Below are 7,799 nucleotides of genomic sequence, written 5' to 3'. Positions count from 1 at the left end.
AAATCTAAATTTTGGATATGTTGTAGTCGTTCTTATCTAGTTATGGAAAATCAAGAGAATTGCAATCTCGATACTTTTACATTGAAAAAAAAAGAGTTGGTGCCTTCACCCAAATCTGAAATTTTTGGTGCGCCCAAATCTACAGCTGATTTCATAAAAATATCTAAAATAATTCTGAAGGTATTAAATTTTGAATTTCGGATATGTTGTAGACCTTTGTGTCTAGATTCAAAAAAAAGAAAAAAAATCAAGTGGCTTGTGATTTTGTCATTCCTACATCAAGATATGAAAGCTCTAGTAAAGTCATACAAATCTGAAAATTTTAACATGGCAGAATCTAGAGCTAACTTCAAAAAATCATACAAAACGGTTATGAAGATATTAAATTCTGAATTTTGGATATATCGTAGACTAAGAAGTCTAGTCTCTGGAAAATAAAACCGTTCATAATTTTAATGTTTCTACAATAAGATATGAATTTTCTACGACAGACATATCAAGATGTAAGAAAAGTTGGTGAAAATCAAAGAAAAGAGAAGAAGAAAGTACCACGACGCTGATCGTCAAGCCATATTGATGCAAAACAATGAAGGTCAGGCGTCTATTTATAGAGGTTTATTAGCATCTATTGTAACTAAACTCAAACTTGAATTAGGCTTCTACAAAATTGACTCCTAAGCGAATTCCAATTACAGGTCGTGGAATCTTGCATAACAAGCATATACCTTTTTTTTTCTCTAGCCTAATTGGTAAAAACTATAAAAGAAAAAGAAGTAAGGAAACAAAAAAAATGGATGGCCACGTGAAAAAAAAATTAAAATTGGCTGGCGACGTGCAAAAATAATACAAAATAAAAAATAAAATAAAAAATTCTAATCCTAATTGGATAGAACTAATTTGCTACCTCTCTACTCCAACAATGATGAAGCAGTGAATCAATATAGTATGGATTCACAGTGCATCTCAAAATACACGACATGTCATTATCCTACAATTAATACTTCAAGCCTAGTCTTCAAAAGATAAAATATCTCGACAAGACTTGAAGTAGGGGGCATTTGTAATCATTTAAAATTTATTAAATATAAATTTATAAAATGATTCAATTTATATTAAATTCAAGATATATTAGTCCAAATAAATATTTTGGATTAATAAAATTGAGTCAATTATTTAAGTCCAATAAATATGGATTTAATTAAAAATCCAAATCCATTGATTTGGGCTATAAAGATGACCCCACTTTGTTAAGCCCGATAGCATCTCATCCTAGAGGCCCATTTTCATGCCACGTGTCAAAGTTATGTGGCAATCCAAGTCAAATTAAATAAGCCACTAGAATTATGCCATGTGCCAAAGTTATGTGACGATCCAAGTCAAATTAAATAAGCCACTAGAATTATGCCATGTGCCAAAGTTATGTGACGATCCAAGTCAAATTAAATAAGCCACTAGAATTATGCCATGTGCCAACGTTAGGTGGCAATCCAAGTCAAATTAAATAAGCCACTAAAATCATGTCACATGTCAAAGTTATGTGGCAAACTAAGTCAAATTAAATGAGCCACTAGAATAATGTCACGTGTATATGTGAAATGTTCTGACCAATCAAATTAAAGCTCTTCACCAAAGAAATCTGATTGGTCAGTTCAAACCAACCAATCAAATTGCACCCTCATACCACTCCCTACAACTATAAATATGGGTCCTCATTATTCTCAGAAGGAGAGTTTTTCAAGAACAAGAAGCAAGAAAAGAGCTCGTGGATCAAAGACCGCAAATTTTCTACAAAGCTACAAAGTTCAAGTAATCAAATTCAAGATCAAGAACGAATAAAAATATCAAGAAGATCAAGATAAAGTTACTTGTTCATATTTACTATTCGTCATAACCATACAAGTGTTCGTGACGAATAATTCAAATCCAAATTTGAAGACGAAGATTCAAGATCAAGCTATTCAAGCCCTTGACTCTAAATTAAATTCAAGTTCAACATGTTCCATATTATTTAAAGAATCAAAGAATTATCATAGAGATTGTAACACACACTACATTTTGAAATCAAATATTACACTTTGTTACTCCAATTTTCCGGTCCTGATTTTTTTTTTCCGACTTGAAAATTTGTTGTTTACACTTAGAGCAAATGAGTGAAGAATTACAAAGCACTTAATCCTCGTTGACTCTGATCTACCTTCTCCAGTAGTGAATTGGTCTTAGGGTATCTTTCTCCTCCTCGTCAAGGTAAGTATCTAATAGTTTAGTTGAACTTGCAGTCAATGGCGGAGCCAGAATTTTGATTAAAGAGTTCAAAATATGAAGAAATAGACACACGAATTAGTCGAAGGGGATTCGACATCTACTAAATATACATAATAAATTATTTTAACCATATATAAACAGTATAATTTTTTGCCGAATGAGATTCAAATGAACTCCTAACTCCAAGATGGCTCCGCCATTGCTTGCAATTATAACTATTAAATGTTAGAATGAGTATTTGGTTATTGTTTCACTGATCTCTTGATTGGGTGGTGTTTCTCAAGTATATATGGAATTTTTCGTAAAATTACATGTTTGCTAAATATCTAGAGGCATATTGGATTTTATGATGATATATGGAGGCATATAGTTATAATTCCGATTCTTCATCAATAAGGCAATTCAATGCTATTTTACGGACTCACTGGGTATTTCAGATTTCGCCACTCCCTACTCTTCCTCTGTAAGGTGTTTCTTATAATGTTCAATTTTGTCATCAAATGGTTAGTTCAAGTCGTTGTGGACAAGCTATTATATTGTGCTATTCTTTAACTTGGGTTGAATTTGTGGGTGTCAAATAGAATAGGTTAGAGTTGGGTATTGACAATGTGGACGATGCATTTCTTTTAGGTACTATCCTGAGATGTTCACATCAAACGCTATAATGCAATAATTTTTGTCTATAAATGTTGAAGATGAATGGGCTATATGTTGATATATATGTACATATTAAAAATATTTATTTGTTGTAAAATTAAGCTCAGAATAATGTTATATATATAAAAGAGGATCTTCTATTCGATTATGTGGCAGCATTCCAAGTGAGAATTTGAATTTATGTATTTCTACAACCTTTTGATAATTATTCTCAACGTTTAGCCGCATAAGGGCTAAAACCAACAACAACGCTTGGCCACTTCTATCCCAAACAGTGCGAACTCTTTAATATCCATTACTACTGAAAGCAGCAAGGCCCATCGTCGAACAAAGCCGAAGTCTGCTTCTCTAAAATTTTGGTAGGGCTTATCGTAAAGCCGTCATCGTTAACCATCCTAATAAGGGTGGGATCTGTAAAGGTATTACACTTTTTTTTTTTACACATTTTTGCCTAGGGTTTTTATTTATACATTACATATTTCAGTAATCTCTTCTATCCTTGGCATAAATTTGTGCATCGAGTTTTTTTAATCCATTGCAATTTTTTTCTGCCATTGAACTTTTGCAAAATGAGAGATTCATTAAATATGAATCCCATTTTATGCAAGCACAAAATAACCTACTGTCATCTTTTTATTTACCTTTACAATTTTTATATATTATTTTATACTCCTCATAAATGTGGTCTGTTTCTCTTGAATATATATGTTGATGAACTCCTTACTGACCCCCTCATAGCCATGTATCTATTAATCTTTTTATTTAGGCTGAAAAATATTTAAGTGTCAGAAAAAACCCTGTTGCGTTTAACCCAAAAGCTTATTTTTGTTGGATTTAATTGATAGTTTGAATGGAAAATTGAGGGAAAAAGAAGTGGAGAGAAAAATGATTTGTTCTCTTATTAAATAAGCTTTGGTCTCCTACTTAAAAGTAGAAGGACTCCTTCATGTTGCTAAAGGGTCAAGAAGAGGGTCTCCTCTCGCGCCGTCGTCGCTCGGCTCGGCTTCGGCTTCGGATATTTTAATTAATTAATATTATTTATTTATTTAATTAATTAAGTGAAAAAATTCTGACCCGCGACCCGTTTCTTTTCCGGATTAATTTAAAATTATTTCCCTCCATTTTTCCAACAGATTTTTGAAAGGTTGCAACCTTGTCCGAAAAGTTGCAAACCTTTTCTCAGCAGACAAATCTTTTCCCAACAGGTGCCTTTTCTTAAAAGGTGCAAACAGTCTATATATGTCTCTTAATCCTCAGAATGTTCCATACGAAAATTCTGAAACAACATCTTCTTCTTCTTCTTTCTGCACTTCCTAAAACTCGTGTGATATACAACCTTCAAGTGGTTCGCAGTCACCAAAAATTTGCAGTACCTCTACTTTGGTGAGTAAATCGTTCTATCCTGTGAGGAAAGATTCCAAAACCTCGGGTACTTTGAGGGGAATAATTTCCTTAAGGACACACTGTATTCAGTGAGCTCGATTTTGTTCTTATAATAATTGTTCATATACTGTTATTATTTTTTGATTAATTCCAGATTCTGTCTTTATTATTTTCAGAAGTTTCTGTTACTGTTTAATATTTTTCAATACAGTTTTATAATAATTTTGAGATCGCCAAAACATATACCTAAGTCGCATTCATCTAAGGGTAAGCTTGGCTTATTGATTTTAAAATTTTTGTAGGTTCAGTGATATATGTATCTCTTAAAAGCTTTCATTATACGATCTTAGTACACTGACGGATTATATTTTTCCCTTTTTTGTTGCTTTAATTGGAAAAACATGTTTGAGAAACGATAACACACAAATAATAACTGACATATTTTGGTATTTCTTTTTAACTCTAAAATTGTATAAAGAACTTTAATGTTGCCTATATTTTGAATAAAATAGCCTCTGCAGGTTAGTCACTTGACTTTAATAGGAAAAGATGGAACGTTATTGATGGCGATCACTTGCAAGTTATTACCAGCAATTCTACGTTTGAGCCTAGAAAACTGCTCTATATAATGTCTTCGGCGACATTATTAATAAATTTGTCAACTCATCAAAATGGTTAAACAATGCACAGACATGTAACTTAACCATTGGATGTGATTTGCTATCGTATTTTCACAGTTAATAACAAGACATGACTCTAATGTTGCATTTTGAAACCTTTTATACATGAACTTTTGGCTTTTGAAGAGTTCAGTTTGTAATTTATCTTTTGCTAATTTTTTTTAACTAATGTAAGATTTAATGCTTTGACTATTTTAGGGAGAGAAACAAGTTGAAGAAAAAAATATTGACTCTAAGAGTTGTAAAAGAAAAGAAAGAAAGAAAGGTTTGCTCTTTTGCTTTCTGTTGCGATCATATATTTTAAGCATTTGAACAATTATTTATGTTCATATTATAACATGACATAACTTGGTTATTGTTTCACTGCCTGGTTATGTTAGTTTCTTCTTAAAGAAAAAGGTTTCAGTTTTCTATTTCTCCTTTGGTTCATTCTTCATTTTATGATGCTTGTGTAGTTTTTATTATCAAGAATATGTATTTAAAGTTGATTACTTTATAATTTATACCTTTAGTTATTAATTAAGTGCATAAATTTTAGTATTAATATGCTTTCTTCACTTGAAGAAGCTTGCCTTTCTACCATTTTCTAGACGTACCTTTGTCCATTCGAGATTTTCTGATGGAAGCAAGCGTCAGGTAAAAAATATACTATCTTTTTTGTTAACAAAAAAAATGTGTTATAGAATTGTGGCTTTGTTTTATCCTATGAATTGGGGGCTTATAAGATGCTAACCCCTTTCTTTTGCTTGTAATAATCATACGCCAACTCAATATGTAATTTTGAAACTCAGTAACTGAAAAGTCAATAAGAAGTGTAGATTGAGACTTAGATTGAATTTTGAAGTTGTTTTAGGTTGATTTAGATTATTTTTGATCACTGTCTTCTTTTTGATTAGTTATCTTTTCTGTAAGAATTCGTTGCCAAAATACCATTTCTTCATTCATTCAATCTCTTTTTTTGGGGCAAATTTTGTGATGAAGCAATTTAAATTTGTTGATCTAGATGATACTCTTTATCCCTTTAGCACTGGTCTGGAAGCTGCAACACATTCCAAAGTTTAGCGGTCGAAATTTTCATTTTCTTATGATTCAAGGCTTCATGGAAAAATACTGTTTGCTTTTTCTTAATGTTTTTTTTGCTTATTTCAATTTGATTAAATTGCTTAACCTGTTTCTACTTTATGAAACTTTCTAAAGTAATTGTGTAGGACTGCATTGTATTAAATGTTCTGCTACCAATTAGGATTAACTTGGAATTTAGTTGTTTCCGTGAACTGTGGTGTCTTTGGACATAAAACATCTTTTAAATGAATTAAACAACGTAACTAAAATGCTATTAAGGGATGATATAAAAAGGAATGGGATTTCTCTTGATGAGCCTAGGGAAGAAAAGAAGTTCCTTATTCTATTTGATTCAAATTTGCAGAAAAAGTTTCTCAAGAATATACTATGCAGTTTTTCTGAAAAAGTTTAGCAGGTAAGCTACCTTGACCTTTTATATTTTTTCTATTGATATTATTTTGTAAATTATGTAATTTATAACTAACTGATTGTATTTATTTAGGTTTGAGAACTTTTCATTGTGTTCAAAATGGATATAGGAATCTGGTTTATGGAAAGTGATTCAAATATTTTAGTCGACTGCATTGTGAATAACAGTGAGTTTTCATGGAGCAAATCTATGCTAGAAGTAATGGACAATTGGATACTACCTCAATGCTATAGGGAAGGGAATAGAATTGCAGATTATCTTGCTAATTGGGACTTGAACTGCTTAGAACTTACATTGATATCCAACTTCCAGTTGCTTCCAATTGAGGTTAAAGGGGAACTAAATGTTGACAAAATGCAGTTACAATCTTTAGAACTAAACTCATAAAAAACTTCTTATATGTGGATAGGAACTTGTATAGAGTTTTCTCTTTTTTTGTTGTGGAAGGTAACTGAGGAACTTGTATAGAATTTATCCTTTTGATGATGTCACGTGACAGGATTTTCTCTTTGTATTGAAGAAGATTTTATCTTTCGATAGACTGAATATTTTATGAGCTTTAACTGAAATTCTACCAATATGTCTGTATGGGTCTGTCCGTACAAGCTAGGTGCAAGGAGACTAACTCCTCTATTTTGTATCATTATTTCTAAAATAATGTATGTTCACCTAGAGTGGAAGTTCAAAAAAAAAGTTCGATAGGTTTTTAAAAATAGTATGGCAAGTTGAGACATATGTGTAGCAAACAGGTTCAATACATAGTGATTTTGGATTGCTTGGAATGTTTACCTTCAAAAAAGTTGTAAGGTGATTGATGCAGAACTTAAAGTGTGTTTATAAGTTGATGATGGTGCATATATGTTTATTAGTTATTCCTTCTGTCCCATTATAATTATTGTGTTACTTTTTTTCACATACATCAAGAAAATTAATAAATACAAAGTATAATTTTCTAAGTTATCCTTATTTAATATAAATATTATGCATATTTCTTTTAAGTTAATGATATAACTTTAGATATTAGTCTTGAATTTTAAAAGTGATAATTATTTTGTGGTAATTGTTTTGAACTAATACGATAGTTAAAATGCAATGAAGGGAGTAATTTCTTTTTGGAAATTTGTTTATGTAAAACATTTTAGTTGATAAAATTCACATCTACATTGCATTTTGCGCAGCAACAAGAACACTGCCAAAAAAAATCAATTTTTAAAAATACTGACTTATTTAAATTCTTAATCAATACTAATTTTAGGATGACTTCCATGCCGATAGGTAAAGAACTCAGATATTCCTCAAATAACTTTTTTTTTAATATATTTTTT

General features: G+C 31.0%; 1 long non-coding RNA gene across 1 annotated transcript; it reads left to right on the top strand.

Annotated features, from left to right (window-relative positions):
* Positions 1–3,103: 3,103 nt before the first annotated feature.
* Positions 3,104–6,996, top strand: LOC129904185 (uncharacterized). The gene is made up of 4 exons (XR_008770396.1): positions 3,104–3,338; positions 5,181–5,247; positions 6,409–6,459; positions 6,547–6,996. It is a non-coding gene; the product is annotated as an uncharacterized LOC129904185 (long non-coding RNA).
* Positions 6,997–7,799: the final 803 nt, after the last annotated feature.

This window comes from Solanum dulcamara, chromosome 9, assembly GCF_947179165.1.
Source record: "Solanum dulcamara chromosome 9, daSolDulc1.2, whole genome shotgun sequence".
Lineage (NCBI taxonomy): Eukaryota > Viridiplantae > Streptophyta > Magnoliopsida > Solanales > Solanaceae > Solanum > Solanum dulcamara.
The sequence above is the reverse complement of the archived record's forward strand: the minus strand, read 5'-3'. Positions and strand labels throughout refer to the sequence as shown.